Genomic DNA, 18,984 nt, shown 5'->3' on the forward strand with positions numbered 1-18,984 from the left:
ACTGTGGATAAATCAGGTAATCTCTGCTTGGAGGGGATGGGCTAATTGGTCACATTTGACCCTGGCCTTCTAGACTGTGGGAACGTGTGCTTTATCTGCAAGCGGTAATTGGTAAATGAAACACTTCCGCAGCTCTGCTAGATTGCAGTTCACCGGGTGGGGCGAGGATGGAGAGAGAGAGAGAGAGAGAGAGAGAGAGAGAGAGAGAGAGAGAGAGAGAGAGCGAGAGAGAGAGAGAGAGAGAGTGTGTGTGTTTGTGTGTGCGGTGGTGGCCAAGGGGCAGAGTGTGTGTGTGTGTGCTGTCCAGAGAAAATGGCAGGATACGGAACTCCCTATGGCCATCTATGCAGCGTTATCAGCTGTATCTGTCTCATAATGTCTTACACACTGTCCAATAGATTGATGTAGACTGATAAAACGATGGACTGATAAACTTCAATGGTGTGTGGCCGTCCCAAGTATTCAAATGTAGGCCTTTGATGGAATTGTAAAATATAAATGCAATTTTATGAAAATATTTAGCAGAGGGAAAGGACTGTCTGGCAATGATTCTGTCCAAGTTGATATAGTACAGTGTAAGCTGCCAGGTATGAACTAGTACGATAGAATCTGACATCCTCACATTAGAGGGAAACATTAACATGACATAACCTGAATCCATTCGTTACCTAAAACATTTCTCCTCCAAAATCTCGGGTAGTTTTTACAAAACCTTTAATTTCATACCGCTTAGTCTTTTATGTTGAAATGCAAATGGCAATGTGAATGATCATTGTTACTAAGTCACAACATTGTTTAATTGACTAGTCTGATGAGAGAAGTGTTCATTTTTATTTGAATAAATTCTCCATCAGGGGAAGCCATGCCCAAAAGAAAACAAAGACACCACAATCTGAAAACAATACGCTGGACTAAAGTTACCAGTGCGAGACAATGTCTCGGCGGTCCCATCAAGCGGACCATTCATAAACACAGGGCCCCCAGTTTGGGGAGCCAGGGAGTGAGCCAGATAGAGTGGGGCCCACACTGGCCCTGTCTTTTTGTCCCAAGCTGACCCCTGCTCTCCTGCTTGGCCTCTGCGCTCCTCATCTGGCCTGTCCCAGCACCGCCGAAACAGGATACCTGTCATTTACTTTAATGGCCTTTGAAGGACCTGGCTAATCCCCTGAGCACTTCTCCCAGCAGAAGCAGTATAAAGGGGAAACAGGGCAGAGTGCTGTGCTGGCCCTGAAACTGTACCAGAGAGGGATTGTGTGTGAGAGAATGTCACCCCTCACAGCCGGGGCCGAGGGAGTGTGAGAGTCAGCTTTCACCTGAGCTCAGCCGGTTCACACACACACACACACACACACACACACACACACACACACACACACACACACACACACACACACACACACACACACACACACACACACACACACACACACACACACACACACACACACACATACACACACACACACACACAGGCACATCTTTCTGTTCTGCACACCTAACTCACTGGCACAGAGGGTTAGTGTAAAATATAGCCAGAATAGGGATGAATTTATGTTTCCATACTAGTAGTATGTCATTGAATTTGATATTGAATGCTCATTCGTCAACTGTTGGCATTAATACTGCATGACCTGTGCCATGTGCTTGTTAAACTATACTGGGTATGACAGTGTCAAAAGGGTGTTCCTCTAGAAGATGACACATAAAACAACTCAACCTTAGCGTATAACTGTAAAACACTCTATAAAAAGAGCCAGGGTCATAGGTTAGATGCATTCTGAAAAGAGAATCACAGTTGGAATTTTCATTATCATCTCTGTTGAGTAAACATTGCATAGTGTGTTTCTCTCGATACTGTTGCTATGTTTCCACTTAACTGTCACTCTTAGTGTCTAATTAAAGGAAAGGTATCGACAATGAATATGAAGTTAACTTCTTTACTTCGTCACCTTGATCCAAGTGCCTGTACGGGAACTTGACGTAACCTTACGTGACTTTATTATGATGTAGCATGCCATAGGCTAGACTCAATCACAATAAACAGATATCCTATCAGGATACTGACATCTGCAATTTTCTATGATTTGTACATGCCATTGTGCAATATCTGTGCAATGTAAAGCCATGTTCCACTGCCCAAGTCTTGAAAACGTAGGACAACAATAGAGCAAAATGTAGAACAGGTGTCTCCCTCTTCTATAGAGGGGACTAATGCTGAAGTCAAAGATAATTTCAACAATCAAATGACAGAAGTCTACCCACAGCCCCATAGCCCCATATTTCGGTTACTGGCCCAACGCTCTAACCACTAGCATACCTGGGACGGCAGGTAGCCTAGTGGTTAGAGTGTTGGGACAGTAACCACAAGGTTGCTAGATCAAATCCCTGAGCTGACAAGGTAAAAAAAATAAAAAAATCTTCTGTTCTGCCCCTGAACAATGCTGTCATTGTAAATAAGAATTTGTTCTTAACTGACTTGCCTAGTTAAATAAAGGTTACATAAAAAAATATCACTGCACATTCCCTAGGCCTTCCCTGAACTACAGGTCTATGTGGAGCTGTCCAGTGTGTATAGGACATGTCTGTGCGAGTCTATCCCAACACACACAGATAGCTCGGCAGTGAGTGAGTGTGGACTGATAGATTAAAAGACAGCAGGCAAATAATGTTATCAGGCCCATCGGTGCTCTCATCCCCCAAGAGGTCCCCAGGAATGTGGGAACAACAGGCGAGATCTGGGCAGGGAAGGAGCAAGCTCTGCCAACTCTTTTCTTCTTGTTCTCCTTTCTGTCAATCGCCCGTTGTTGTTTGGGGGGCTGGTCCGCATGCGAAGGGAACACAGACACAGGTACATCCAGACTTCCTCTCACCATATTTCTATTTCCTTCATTACACAGGATATTGTACATCATATACAGTGAGCTCCAAAAGTATTGGGACAGTGACATTTTTTGTTGCTTTGGCTCTGTATAAAATGGGGGGACTATGTACAAAATGTGCAGTAATTTCTAAACGGTTCACCTGATATGGATGAAAATATCCTCAAGTTAGAGATGACAGTATGCAACTTAACATCATAGTAGTTGTATAATTTCAAATCCAAAGTGCTGGAGTACAGAGCCAAAACAACAATACAAATTGTCACTGTCCCAATACTTTTGGAGCTCACTGTAAATAGAACGGCTATTTCTATACATGCTCAGCCTGTTCAACCTCTCCTTTGTGTCATCTGAGATTCCCAAAGATTGGAAAGCAGCTGCGGTCATCCCCCTCTTCAAAGGGGGGGACACTCTTGACCCAAACTGCTACAGACCTATATCTATCCTACCCTGCCTTTCTAAGGTCTTCGAAAGCCAAGTCAACAAACAGATTACCGACCATTTCAAATCCCACTGCGCCTTCTCCGCTATGCAATCTGGTTTCAGAGCTGGTCATGGGTGCACCTCAGCCACGCTCAAGGTCCTAAACGAGATCTTAACCGCCATCGATAAGAAACAATACTGTGCAGCCGTATTCATTGACCTGGCCAAGGCTTTCGACTCTGTCAATCACCACATCCTCATCGGCAGACTCAATAGTCTTGGTTTCTCAAATGATTGCCTCGCCTGGTTCACCAACTACTTCTCTGATAGAGTTCAGTGTGTCAAATCGGAGGGCCTGTTGTCCGGACCTCTGGCAGTCTCTATGGGGGTGCCACAGGGTTCAATTCTTGGGCCGACTCTCTTCTCTGTATACATCAATGATGTCGCTCTTGCTGCTGGTGAGTCTCTGATCCACCTCTACGCGACGACACCATTCTGTATACTTCTGGCCCTTCTGTGGACACTGTGTTAACAACCCTCCAGACGAGCTTCAATGCCATACAACTCTCCTTCCGTGGCCTCCAACTGCTCTTAAATACAAGTAAAACTAAATGCACGCTCTTCAACCGATCGCTGCCCGCACCTGCCCGCCCGTCCAGCATCACTACTCTGGACGGTTCTGACTTAGAATATGTGGACAACTACAAATACCTAGGTGTCTGGTTAGACTGTAAACTCTCCTTCCAGACTCACATCAAACATCTCCAATCCAAAGTTAAATCTAGAATTGGCTTCCTATTTCGCAAAAAAAGCATCCTTCGCTCATGCTGCCAAACATATCCTCGTAAAACTGACCATCCTACCGATCCTCGACTTCGGCGATGTAATTTACAAAGTAGCCTCCAATACCCTACTCAATAAATTGGATGCAGTCTATCACAGTGCCATCCGTTTTGTCACCAAAGCCCCATATACTACCCACCACTGCGACCTGTACGCTCTCGTTGGCTGGCCTTCGCTTCATACTCGTCGCCAAACCCACTGGCTCCAGGTCATCTACAAGACCCTGCTAGGTAAAGTCCCCCCTTATCTCAGCTCGCAGGTCACCATAGCAGCACACACCTGTAGCACACGCTCCAGCAGGTATATCTCACTGGTCACCCCCAAAGCCAATTCCTCCTTCGGCCGCCTCTCCTTCCAGTTCTCTGCTGCCAATGACTGGAACGAACTACAAAAATCTCTGAAACTGGAAACACTTATCTCCCTCACTAGTTTTAAGCACCAGCTGTCAGAGCAGCTCACAGATTACTGCACCTGTACATAGCCCATCTATAATTTAGCCCAAACAACTACCTCTTCCCCTACTGTATTTAGTTATTTTGCTCCTTTGCACCCCATTATTTCTATTTCTACTTTGCACTTTCTTCCACTGCAAATCTACCATTCCAGTGTTTTACTTGCTATATTGTATGTACTTCGCCACCATGGCCTTTTTTTGCCTTTACCTCCCTTGTCTCACCTCATTTGCTCACATTGTATATAGACTTTTTTTCCTACTGTATTATTGACTGTATGTTTGTTTTACTCCATGTGTAACTCTGTGTTGTTGTATGTGTCAAACTGCTTTGCTTTATCTTGGCCAGGTCGCAATTGTAAATGAGAACTTGTTCTCAACTCGCCTACCTGGTTAAATAAAGGTGAAAAAAATAATATATATATATATATATATATATATATATATATATATATATATATATATATATATATATATGTATTCAAATAGTCCGGGCAGCCATTTGATTAGATGTCAGCAGTCTTATGGCTTGGGGGTAGAAGCTGTTTAGAAGCCTATTGGACCTAGACTCCGGTACCGCTTGCCATGTGGTAGTAGAGAGAACAGTCTATGACTAGGGTGGCTGGAGTCTTTGACAATTTTTAGGGCCTACCTCTGACACCGCCTGGTATAGAGGTCCTGGATGGTAGGAAGCTTGGCCCCAGTGATGTACTGGGTCGTTCGCACTACCCTCTGTAGTGCTTTGCGGTCGGAGGCCGAGCAGTTGCCATACCAGGCAGTGATGCAACCAGTCAGGATGCTCTCGATTGTGCAGCTGTAGAACGTTTTGAGGATCTGAGGACCCATGCCAAATCTTTTCAGACTCCTGAGGGAGAATAGGTTTTGTCGTGCCCTCTTCACGACTGTCTTGGTGTGCTTGTTAGTTTGTTGGTCATGTGGACACCAAGGAACTTGAAGCTCTCAATCTGCTCAACTGCAGCCCCATCGATGAGAATGGGGGCGTGCTCGGTCCTCCTCTTCCTGTAGTCCACAATCATCTCCTTTGTCTTGATCACGTTGAGGGAGAGGTTGTTGTCCTGGCACCACACGGCCAGGTCTCTGACCTCCTCCCTATATGCTGTCTCATCGTAGTTGGTGACTAGGCCTACCACTGTTGTGTCATCAGCAAACTTGATGATGGTGTTGGAGTCGTGCCTGGCCATGCAGTCATGAGTGAACAGGGAGTACAGGAGGGGACTGAGCACGCAACCCTGAGGGGCCCCGTGTTGAAGATCGGCGTGGCGGATGTGTTGTTACCTACTCTGACCACATTATCGATCACGTTACTGTAGCTTACACCTGAAGTCATCATCAAGCAGGGTGTTGTATAGATAGGCTATACACATTATTGTCCACTGTACTGCACACATGCATGTCATCAGCAGAGAGGGTATTGTATAGATACTCACATTGTATAAAAACACCATGCAGGACACATGTAAGTCCTCAGACAGACAGGGGGTTTTAGCATGTGTGTGGTAGTGGAGCTGTGTGTCGTAGCATATGTTCCAGACTGTATTGTTTTATCCTGCTGAATTAGCTGTGGTTATGGTTATAAAAAAATATCCAACCGTTTTATAAAAACAACATCCATTACTTTGAGGAATGATCACAACCGGCCAGAAATGACAGAGTTAAATTAGCCATGAGTATCTTTATTACTTGTTAGAATCACTGGAAGCCAAGAGTCCCAGACAGTCTTACCTCATTTGAAGACAGAGTAGAACCAAAAAGCACAGGCCAAAAGGCTGGAAACTTTTGACTTTGGCTACTTTTGCTGCATTGAATGTCTCCAACATGTTGTAGACCTGAGAGATGTTCAGGTAATATTATTGCGGAGACTGAGATTTCATGAAGTTGGTGTGGGCTTTTTTCTGATTGTGTAGCTTTCATCTCATCTAAGTCTGGGTCCGAGTTTGTCTGGGTCTGGAAATGAACGGTTATAAAGGAATATTTTTTGTTTTAATCTATTTACTAAGAAAAGCAGTCAGTGATTAGAGGCAAAACTTTATTGTATGTGTGTGCTGCTTAATACACACTGTGTGTGTGTGTGTGTGTGTGTGTGTGTGTGTGTGTGTGTGTGTGTGTGTGTGTGTGTGTGTGTGTGTGTGTGTGTGTGTGTGTGTGTGGGTGTGTGTGTGTGTGTGTGTGTGTGTGTCTGCTTGAGGGAGCCACTCAGCTCTGCTCCGAGGAGATGTGTCTCATAGCTGTTTGGGTGGGATGAATAAATCATATTTGTCTTGTGAGATTTAATAGGTATGAGGCATGTCCGGAGACACAGGCCACTGCCCTGACGCTGAGCTGTGAGCTCCCCAGCTGCAATATGGAGCCGCAGCTCTGGAGCACTGCTCTGGGGTGGCACTCACAGGGCCGTTAAAGAGCCTGTAAATGTCCAGCACCAGTCAGTCCTGTAAACAGGTGAGGGCATCACACCATATGTATTTGAGCATAAAACTGGCATTATCTTTTGACAGCCATATTAGTTATGGAGCGTGCCGTTATAAAAACAAAACACTGGTGTAAAAACCAAAGGTCACAAATCCCCCATCATACAATGTGGCTCGCTTTCTACCTGAAGCCGGTGTGAATAGAGGCTTTAAATTAAACCAATATCCCTGAAGATAATGACATGATTATTCACCAGTCAAATGAAAAGTGAATGTGATGTGACGATACTCAAAAGCATGTTTCATCTCTGGAGGTTGAAATATTAAGTCTTTTTTTGGTATGTTTCTTAGTTTCTCCTAGTATTGCAATTGGTTATGGTGCGTTGATTTGGCATGAACATCTTCAGGGCTAGATATCCAATTCTATCCTCTCTCTCTGATGAACAAACCATTTGAGCCCTCCAGGATTGGAAATAGTGCTTAGAGAATTCTCCCCTAATTGGCTAATCAAGGTCTCTCATGCCTCTAAATTTGTTTCAGAGGGCGATATTTCAGCAGGGGTGCTCTCTCTTCCAGCTGTAATTCTCAATCACCCACCCGGTTGGTCATGGTACGGGGCTCTATGGGGATTTCTCTCCCTGCCCTTCCCTGTACCTCTCCCCTGCCTGGCCTTTGTCCTCTGGTTTCAGCGAGCAAACGCTGAGATTGAGCCTGATCAATGCTGCTTCCTGTCTGTCCCTGACCTCCCCCTTAGACACAGGTTAATGGGAAAGACATGTGGCCGCAAGCACCATGCAGCACCCTGACCCAAACAAGCCCTGCTGCCTGCTCCCTCCCTGCTCTAACATAAAATGCCTATCTTTGCTTTCATGTCATGATGTAACAGGGCCAATCAGGCACATGCACAACATAAAGTCTACCTAAATCTACCCCTCTCTGTTTTCCCAGAGATCAAAGCTGTTTGAAAGCTGAAAGCTGAGCGGCTAATGTTTAAATTAGGATGTCAGAGTCACAGCATACCATTATACTGTGGACATACTGTATATCACTGAGACAAGTGCGACCGGGCTTCACGAAAGTACCAAGTGTCGTGTATTAATATACAGTGTAAGATTTAAAGCTGTTTAATAATATATATCTGCTGTCTTTTCCCTTAGTGGACTGTGAGTTCATGTACCCTGACTCAAGGTTAGCCAGTCCCTTCTAGCCTCCCACCAGACTGTGTTCCAACACTGTCACTGGTAGTTAACGGAAGATCAGGTTTCATTCAGCCACTCATTAAAAAACATTTATCAGCATTTGCACATGATAGAATTATCAAGCTTCTAGTAAATTCTGCTAATATAGCCGAAAGCACTGGGTCCCTGACAAGACGTTCGCCATCTATTAGCCAGCTATCGCTAGAAACTAATGGGCCACCCAATCTAGTGGTAACACTGTCAAGACTAATGCCACAGCCATCCAATAGCCATTCTCCATACTATACTGTACATGTCATTTATACAATTCCCATTATGTTATGTACTTCTGTTATGTACCAATGCAATGCTATAGGGCACGTTTATCAATCATATTTTAAAAGCAAAGCTACTCGTTCAGTTGGAATGAACCAAAAGCCTATTATCTGGTATTTCGACCGGGAAATAAATTCAACAATGTACAATATTTAAGAAACGGTTATGATCCACTCTTTTTTGTGTGTGAATATTTTGTGGATCTCACATTCCAGATCCCTGTCTACATACCTTGGAGACCCACTGTTGGGTGAACTCTTGTTGCCTCCGTTAACTCTATGCCTTCAGAGCTGTGTTGAGAGAGAGCGATGAACCTGCCAGTGACATGCTTCTGGCCTTGATCTGTCACAACAGCGTCAGGCTGCTCTAAACCGCATGGTGATGTGGGTCGGTATTATGCTACCAGGCTGTCAGCTTGGACAGGGACTGAAACCAGTTAGATGAGGATGTTTGTTATTGAATGGCCTGCTAACTGATGGCCAGGTCAGCTGCATGTGTTAGGGTTCTTAGGGTGTTATTTTCTTCTTATTATTTTCTCATTCTTTGACTTTATCTTATTTAGACCCACAAGTATTAAAGCCTATGCATTTTGGTAAGAGACGTCCCTTTCAAATGTTGGCCATGAAAGTAGTACTGCGTTTGCTCTGCCCTACAGTATCTTATCTACAGGTCAAGGAGAAAGTTGTGTGTAAACAGTTTCCGCAATTATTGTAGTTCTAGAAGAGAGTGTCCATAAAACGTGCAGGTGAAAGTAGTTATGAGAGGCAGAGCAGGACAGACTGATAGGAGTCTCTCCCCTCACCAGCCTTTACATTTACTTTTTTTTTTTTTACATTTTAGTCATTTTAGCAGACGCTCTTATCCAGAGCGACTTACAGTAGTGAATGCATACATTTCATACATTTTTTCTCCGTACTGGTCCCCCGTGGGAATCGAACCCACAACCCTGGCGTTGCAAACACCATGCTCTACCAACTGAGCCACACGGGACAAAACACAGACAAGCGACAAGCTAGAAGCCATTGGTGTAAATCTAAGCTCTCCTTTCTCTTCCTTTGTTCCCCCCCATTGCATTTCGAGCAACACACAAAAGATGGGGGTCTCAAGATGTCTAAAAATCACTAGATGACGTGAAAATGTCAAGAGGGTCCATTGTCCTATTCTCCTTCCTACCTGGCAGATAAGTCACAGACAATAACAGTTGAAGCAAATATTAATGATGTTCCTTATCCTCCATTTTTTTCCTAATGTAAAACTCTAATATCTGTAGCAGAGATCTACAGATGATCATATTCTGCGAATTCATTAAAAACGTGTGACCTAAGTTGAGATAAAAGTAAAAACTGTATGCTTAATACCAGAGTAATTCTACATAAAGAGTTTACTGCCGGGGATCACTTGGAATGATTTCGATCTACCAACTAAATTCTTGTTCCCATGATTATCTTTCAAGGTGTTTAAAGTAAGGGATGCTGGCTATGTCCCCTCCTTCCTTAACCATTCAGAGAGGCAGAGGCAGACACACACACACACACACACACACACACACACACACACACACACACACACACACACACACACACAGGCCTTTGCTTGGACCCAGTCCCCAGCCCTCTGAGGGGGTCAGCTCAGATCAAAGGTGCTGGTCACAGCCATTAGGCCCAGCAGCGAAGACCCAACATGAAAAGCTTGTGTTTTGAAAAGGAGGGCAGAGAAAAAAAACAGGGCCCTCTCCATTTAAAAGGCAAGCTAACTGTGAAATAATTGAAAAGGTATGTCAATCAAGAGCAGGCGCCCAGCAGGAGCGCCCAGATTCCCAGGCTCTCTCCTGGTCGAGCACCGGGCCATGGAGGGCTGCTGAAGGGGGCAACCCAAGAAATTAAAGACCCAAAAAGAAGGTCTTTCACTCGACTCTGCTCCTTCCTTATCCCCTGCTTTTTAATTGTGATGGGAGGGAATGTCCCGACCCCCACCCCCCCAAGTCCAACAAAAAGCTTAGTCATTAATAAGATCTTGTCTCCCCTCCACCTCTCAGGTACTGTAAGTAACAAAGACTTATTGGGGGACGGAGGGGCAAATTGGAGTCGACATAGTTTTATGACCTCCCCCTTCTTATTACCAGCACCTACACCCTGTACCCACTCCCTCCTCCTCCCATTGCATGAGTCTGACAAAAGGAACCCCGTGAGAGTGTCTCTCGCTTCCCTTTTTTTACGTCAGAAAAGGCTGAATGATCTGACGAGGGGCTCACTTCCACAAAAGGGGGAAAGAATGGAAAGAGAAAGAGTAAAAGAAGACTGGGAAAAAGGCTTCTTCTATGCTTTAAAAAAAATGGTCAGTCCACACTTGACTAGTCCTGTATAGGGTAGGACTTGCTAGTAATAGCAGCTTCGGATTACTGACAGCTCTGGCCAAAACATGTCAAAGGTTTGCAGATTCTGCCAAGGGCAAGAAGTAAGCAAAAAGTACCTTCCTAATCAATATTAACAGCATGATTACAAATAGCTTCATTTTCTTTAATCATTTCTTATTTTATTGCATGTCCACATGCAACAATTGGTTAATATTGCATTGAAAAAAGCAGAAACACTCATTGCGTAATATGACACACATATTGTCACACATTACATGCGGGTCTACTGTAAGGGGAGTACTCATGGTCATTAGCTTCATAAGTACAAATTAGGTCAATAAAGCCACACATTTGAGTAAGTCAGAAGTCTTAGCTGTAGTTGTTGCAGCTAGCCCAGTATTAGCGACCTTGGGAATGTAACATGTAAGTTTAGAATAGGTGGTTAGCTCTGCCGCCAGCTCTGAACACAATGGCCTGACTTTTCAAAGGTGACTAAGAGTTACAGTATGGATCTACGTGACCTTTATGGATGTCTGGTCAAGTGTCCAGAGACCAAGCGCTTTCTCTAAGCAATGCCAAATCCCCATCTTATGTCCTTAGATGTTGGTTCTCCTGGCAGCTACACTGCCATGTATGGATGAAATAACAGGTAATAAGAAGAAAAGGGAATGGTGAAACCGATTTGAGCATGGGTGTCGATGGAAGTCTTTTTCTCTCTGATATTGAAACAACCGCCCGTACAAAACTATTCTCACACGTGAGATATCCACGTGCCTGCATTTGATACTTCAGGGAAAAAGTCATTTTAACCACTCCGTGCCTTCAGTACATACTGTAGTCTACATATCAGAGTGAGGAATATGGTAGTACCTACTGTGCCTGGAGCTCAGAGCAGCAAATGATGGCAATTAGAGGCAGCAGTACTTTCAGGCACCAGCGGTTTTCATTGGACTGGACAAGTCCCCATAAACCCACGGTGAGCTCCAATCACCAGCCGACCTGGGCCTATTAGTTTATGAGTCGCTTGCACGCTCCCTGCCACCAAAACGCCCAGTGTTTGTAAACACAGCTCGTAAAGGGGACGTTGCCATCAAAGTGCTAACGTGCCCTTAAAGGCTCTGGGCTGGCCTCACCACTGCAGCTGTGTGAAAAATGGGTCTCCATGTCCACACACACGTCAGAGAAGAAAGACTGAACAGGCCCTGTATTTATTTACCCTCTCTGTCTCTCTCTGTGTGTATCTGATGTGAATGACTTAACCTGGTAAGCATGGATACTGGTGTTAGCAGCTGGGAGTCTGTGTATCACTCCATGCTGACAGGAAAGACAGGAAGAAAGGAGATGTTGACACTGTCTTTGGCTATCTTATTTAGTGAGGGGTTGGTTTCACAATGTCACTTAAAGGGATAGTTCACCCAAATTACATATCGGTTTCCCTACACTTTAAGCAGTCTATTGACAAGGTATGACAGCAATCCATGCTTTGGTTTAGTTTCCCTAGCAAATCCCATTCAAGTCATGGGATGATATTAGCATTTTTAGCTCATCATGTTCAAATCATCTATACACTGCCTTCAGAAAGTATTCACACCTCTTTACCTTTTCCACAATTTGTTGCGTTAAAGACTGGATGTAAAATGTATAACATTTATATTTTTTAGTCACTGGCCTACACACAATACCCCATAATGTCAAAGTGGAATTCGTCTTGCAAAGAATGGCAACTATTGGAAGTAGGGGGGAAAAAGCAGTCTTTGAATATCCCTTTGACCATGGTGAAGTTAGTAATTACACTTTGGATGCTATATCAATACACCCAGTTACTACAACAATACAGGCATTCCTCCAGGAAACTGCTCAGGGATTTCACCATGAAACCAATTCTGACTTTAAAACAGTTACAGAGTTTAATGGCTGTGATAGGAGAAAACTGAGGATGGATCAACAACATTGTAGTTACTTTACTCCACAATACTAACATAAATGACAGAGTGAAAAGGAAGAAGCCTGTATATAATAAAAATGTTCCAAAACATGCATCCTGTTTACAACAAGGCACTAAAGTAATACTGCAAAAAATGTGTCAAACATTTCACTTTTTGTCCTGAATACAAGGTGCTATGTTTGGCGCTAAATCCGATTAAACACATTACTGAGTACCACTGTTCATATTTTCAAGCATATTGCTCGCTGCATCATGTTATGGGTATGTTTGTAACCATTAAGGACTGGGGAGTCTTACAGGATAAAAAAGAAACGGAATGGAGCTAAGCACAGGTAAAATCCGAGAGGAAAATCTTGTTCAACCTGATTTCCACCAGACACTGGAAAGCAGGTTGGGTTCACCTTTCAGCAGGACAATAACATAAAACACAATGCCAAATCTACAGTGGAGTTGCTTACCAATAAGACAGTGAATGTTCCTGAGTGGCTGAGTTACAGTTTTGACTTAAATCTACTTGGAAATCTATGGCAAGACTTGAAAATGCTTGTCTAGCAATGATCAACAACCAATTTGACAGAGCTTTAATATTTTTTTAAAGAATAACAGGCAACTATTATACAATCCAGGTGTGCAAAGCTCTTAGAGACTTAACCAGAAAGACTCACAGCTGTAATCACTGCCAAAGGTGATTCTAATTTGTGAGTACTTATGTAAATTAGATATTTCTGTATTTCATTTTCAATACTTGCAAAAATGTATAAAAAATGTTTTTCACTTTGTCATTATGGGGTATTGTGTGTAGATGGGTGAATTCAGGCTATAACACAACAAAATGTGGAATAAGTCAAGGGCTATGAATACTTTCTGAAGGCACCGTAAGTAACTTTGTTGAGCTTCACAATCAATAGCGGGGGCTCTATTTTAACAAACCTCACAATGGTAAATCTCAGGGCTCTATTTTAACAAACCTCACAATGGTAAATCTCAGCGCTCTATTTTAACCAACCTCACAATGGTAAATCTCAGGGCTCTATTTTAACAAATCTCACAATGGTAAATCTCAGGGCTCTATTTTAACAAACCTGACAAAGGTAAATCTCAGGGCTCTATTTTAACAAACCTCACAATGGTAAATCTCAGCGCTCTATTTTAACAAACCTCACAATGGTAAATCTCAGGGCTCTATTTTAACAAACCTCACAATGGTAAATCTCAGCGCTCTATTTTAACAAACCTCACAATGGTAAATCTCAGGGCTCTATTTTAACAAACCTCATAATGGTAAATCTCAGCGCTCTATTGTAACAAACTTCACAATGGTAAATCTCAGCGCAGGTGGTGGCACTATAGGTTCAGGGGTGTGTCGGAAATATTTTTGCTATTTTCATTATCACAATTATCGGGCACTTGCGGCTTTGGAGCAAAAGGGCTGTATTTTGATGAATAAACAAGTTGTGAGTGTGTTGAGGAAGTTGTGTATTTATGGTCTTTTATGTATTGCCTTGGAATCAACTCCAATTGCAATGTTAGTCCGTTATAGTTTATTAAATGGCTTACAGAAATGAAATAACAAAATATAGACTTATCATTGCTAAATATGTTAAATTGAATCCATTTACAGTCCACATTGTTCTAATTAATTGCATGGCTTCAATAGCATTCACAGGGGCTAGGCCAACAATAAATTGCATTATGGCTGAGCAAGGACATGCCAAACATTGTCAATAAGCAAGATTAAAATCACTATTGATAAGGCCTAAAAAGAGAATGAATAATTCTAATGAAATTCTAAACAGTGCACGTCAGAGCAAAAACCAAGCCATGAGGTCGAAGGAATTGTACGTAGAGCTCGAGACAGGATTGTGTCGAGGCACAGATCTGGGGAAGGGTAACAAACATTTTTTTGCAGCATTGAATGTCCCCAAGAACACAGTGGCCTCCATCATTCTTAAAAGGAAGAAGTTTGGAACCACCAAGATTCTTCCTAGAGCTGGCCGCCTGGCCAAAGTGAGCAATCGGGGGAGAAGGGCCTTGGTCATGGAGGTAACCAAGAACCCGATGGTCACTCTGACAAAGCTCTAGAGTTCCTCTGTGGAGATGGGAGAACCTTTCAGAAGGACAACCATCTATGCAGCACTCCAGCAATCAGGCATTTAGCCACTCCTCAGTAAAAGGCACATGACAGCCCGCTTGGAGTTTGGCAAAAGGCACAAAAAGACTCTCAGACCATGAGAAACAAGACCCTCTGGTCTGATGAAACCAAGATTGAACTCTTTGGCCTGAATGCCAAGCGTCACGTCTGGAGCAAACCTGGCACCATCCCTACGGTGAATCATGGTGGTGGCAGCATCATGCTGTGTGGATGTTTTTTAGCGGCAGGGACTGGGAGACTAGTCAGGATCGAGGCAAAGATAAACGGAGCAAAGTACAGACAGATCCTTCAGGACAAGTCTCTGAATGTCCCTGAGTGGCCCAGCCAGATCCCGGACTTGAACCCGATCGAACATCTCTGGAGAGACCTACAAATAGCTGTGCAGTAATGCTCCCCATCGAACCTGACAAAGCTTGAGAGGATCTGCAGAGAAGAATGGGAGAAACTCCCCAAATACAGATGTGCCAAGTTTGTAGCGTCATACCCAAGAAGACTCGTTGCTGTAATCGCTGCCAAAGGGTCTGAATACTTATGTAAATGTAATATTTCTGTTTTTTATTTTGAATAAATTAGCAAACATTTCTAAAAACCTGTTTTTGCTTTGTCATTATGAGGTATTGTGTGTAGATTGTTGATGGGAAAAAAAACTATTTAAGCAATTTTTGAATAAAGCTGTAACTTAACAAAATGTGGAAAAAGTTAAGGGGTCTGAATAATTTACGAAGGCACTGTATAATATTAAACCAACGCAGACTATGGAGGGTTTTACGCACATCCAAACTTTTCACATGAACTGGATAAAGATCCAATATAAAAAGAAACGGAGAATGTCCATTATATCGTTATACTGCTCCCAAATAGGCCTATGTTTTCTGATCATAATCGGAACCATTTTACAGATCCGATCGCATTCACACATCTCCAGAAGTTGCATTGCAAGCGCAGATGTTGTCCCCAAAAAATCAGGAAGGTGAATCATTCTACTAAGTTTGGATGTAATACAATTAAATGGAAAACAAGCCATTTTTATAGGTTACAGATATCTCTAAATACGAGTTTCAACGGTATTCACAGAGGTTCTCATCTCTCGTTTCATGATGGGCATGAGCAGGTAGCTTACATCGTGGAGGGGGTTTTACGCACGTTTACAAAAGGGACCTGCATGGCTAAAATAATGTGGGCCTGCCTACAATGCATAGATAAAAAATAAATGTCAGTGTTATGTATGGTACGACGTGCTGTTCGTCGTACTGTACGTTGTTATGGTTAACGACAGTGTGCTGCTTGACGGATGAATGGGTTGTCAGGATGAGTGGCACATGTCATTAAACGAGAATGATGTGCAATGTGAAACTGTGCGGATGTGTGTTATTTGACAGCTTTCTGTTTTACTCCTCTCAAACTTGATATTTTAATAAAGCTTTGGTGATGAAGATTTATTTCCAAGCGGTCTCAGGAGCCAAACCCTTTATCGAGTCTTGACTACTTCACGATTGCATTGGGCATATATTTTTTTAAAGCCTTCATTGAGGCTATGCTTGGTTTTTAATCAAATAAAACGAAATGGGAAAAAACATTAGTTTCTAAATACGAAGTATACAGGCACCAAAAGCACATTAGGCTACTCTTGTTCCATGCGCATATGTGCAGTGTGCGTCACGGCTGGATAGGCTGCGTTTCCACTGTCAAAATTCATGCCATAACCGACTGCGTTACCGCTAAAACCAGCTTTTGGCTGCAAACTGAAAACGAACGTGCGTTTGACATTAGAGCAGCCTTAACGCCAGCCGAAAATAGATGCCTGGAGGTGCATAAAGATGGCGGCCCCCATGCGCTTACCGCTGTATTGTACATTGTTCTTCGTTACTCTTTTTTTTTGTATGGTCATTAGCAGGGTATACATGACCCCAACATTAGCTTCAAGACGCTGGCATTTTGAAAAAACTGAAAAAGTACTGTAGACTGTACTGATTTATTGGCACATTAAACCATGTCGCGCACCGTAGTATAAACAGTGAGTGGGTAGTGCTAAAACAATGACATCTAAATTCTGTCATCTTCATGCACGTTCACCATTATGGATACAGTACTTTTGATTTGGACATGATGCGCGAAAAATGCTAATATTGGTACAAATGCTTAAATGCTTAAAATGCTTAAAAGCTTAAATGCTTAACATAAGCATGTGAAAACTAAACCAAAGCACAAATTACTGTCATACCTTGTCCATAGACTGCTTACAGGGTAAGGAAACCAATGTGTCATTTTGTAATGTGGTTTAACTATCCCAATATGTGGGATGATAAGGATTTCCCCTGTCCCTAAGACCATTACCCCTTTCTGCTATTATCATACAATACCGTTGTATGATCTATCCAGATACAGGCAGGTGGAACTAGAAAATCCAGTACAGCAGTTTGAATTCTGATCTGAGATTGATTATTTAATCCCCAAACATATTAAGTCAACCGTTGCTGCCAAGTACACATTTTTCCTAATTTCTATCCAAACAAAGTCTGGATTTACACAAATAAATGGGGGAAAGATGGCAGTGGCAGGAGAGTAGCACCTGCTCAGGCCCCTGGGGAGGGCGTTTATTTTTCATCGCTGGATGGGTTTAACCAGGAACCCTGCTCGGAAACTCACTCGCTGCCCCCTTCAGCACATGTTGTTCTGCATGAGCAACACTGCACCTCTGGTCTGGGCGCTTTGCGAGTTTACAGCTCCTGCTTCATTTCCTACTGGCATGGGGTCCACATCTCCTTCAGCACCTTGATGTGTTACAGTGTTTACAGGCCCTGTCCAAAGGCAACAGGCCATTTATTAGCCTTGTTTCCTTTTTCAGCAACATCCAGAGGTGCCCATAGGAGGAGAAAAAACCTGTCATGTTTCTCAACATGTTTTTCTCCTCTAAACTGCGTTTCCATGGCTGGTGGTGTCTGTTGGGAGGGATGTGTGCTCAGATCAGATAGCAGGCCACATCAGGGTACCTTTGAAGGTGAGACTGTCCAAATAAAGCCAGCAGGAGTTATCCAAGGGAAATGCATATCCAGCAATTAGGTTCTATTCAGGCCCCCACGGTAAGACCCTTAGGTCATTTCCAAAATATTTTTGTCTATCGTCATGACAATGGCTAAGGGGCTTTTGTGTAGACTAAAACCAGATTAAGACCAAGCTACATGGGACTTGTTTGCAATCAGTGCCCAGAGGAAACAATTAGCCTGCAGCACTGCCAGGTCTTTCATGGTAAAAGTGGGTAAGAGGTTGGTGTAAGTGGCCATCAGACGCTGCTTTGTGTCTCCCTGGTAAACAACACCAGGTATCATCCAGGTGGAGTGTCAGTGTCAGGTCTGGGATGATGGCACTCCTTCCCTGTGCAGGCTGGGACCCAGCCCTTAATGCCCTTTGTGCTGTATGCTGCAGTCAGTCTACTGAGATGGTGTATACTGAGTGTACAAAACATTAGGAACACCTGCTCTTTCCATGACATAGATTGACCAGGTGAATCCAGGTGAAAGCTGTGATCCCTTATTGATGTCACTTTTTAAATCCACTTCAATCAGTGTAGATGAAAGGGAGGAGACAGGTCAAAGAAGGATTTTTAAGCCTTGAGACAATTGAGACATGGATTGTGTATGTGTGCCATTCAGAGGGTGAATGGGCAAGACAAAAGTTTGAAGTGCCTTTGAATGAGGTATGGTAGTAGGCATACCGGTTTGAGTGTGTCAAGAACTGCAACGCTGCTGGGTTTTTCATGATCAACAGTTTCTGTATCAGCCAACTTGACACAACTGTGGGAAGCATCGAAGTCAACATGGGCCAGCATCCCTGTGGAACTCTTTCGACACCTTGTAGAGTCCATGTCCCGACAAATCTTCTGAAGGCAAAAGGGGGTGCAATATTAGGAAGGTGTTCTTAATGTTTTGTACACTCAGTGTCGCTACATCAGGCCATGGTCAGATGCACACCAGTGACCTCGGGAAAAGGTTTTTGAATGG

The 18,984-nt window shown here is 43.3% G+C and overlaps 1 protein-coding gene across 1 annotated transcript in view; it reads left to right on the forward strand.

Annotated features, from left to right (window-relative positions):
* LOC115158229 (fibroblast growth factor 10-like) overlaps nt 1-18,984 on the forward strand; it is a 51,991-nt gene that overhangs the window by 30,048 nt on the left and 2,959 nt on the right. The gene's annotated exons all lie outside the window — the stretch shown is intronic.

The sequence above is a fragment of the Salmo trutta genome, chromosome 22, assembly GCF_901001165.1.
Source record: "Salmo trutta chromosome 22, fSalTru1.1, whole genome shotgun sequence".
NCBI classification, from domain to species: Eukaryota; Metazoa; Chordata; class Actinopteri; order Salmoniformes; family Salmonidae; genus Salmo; species Salmo trutta.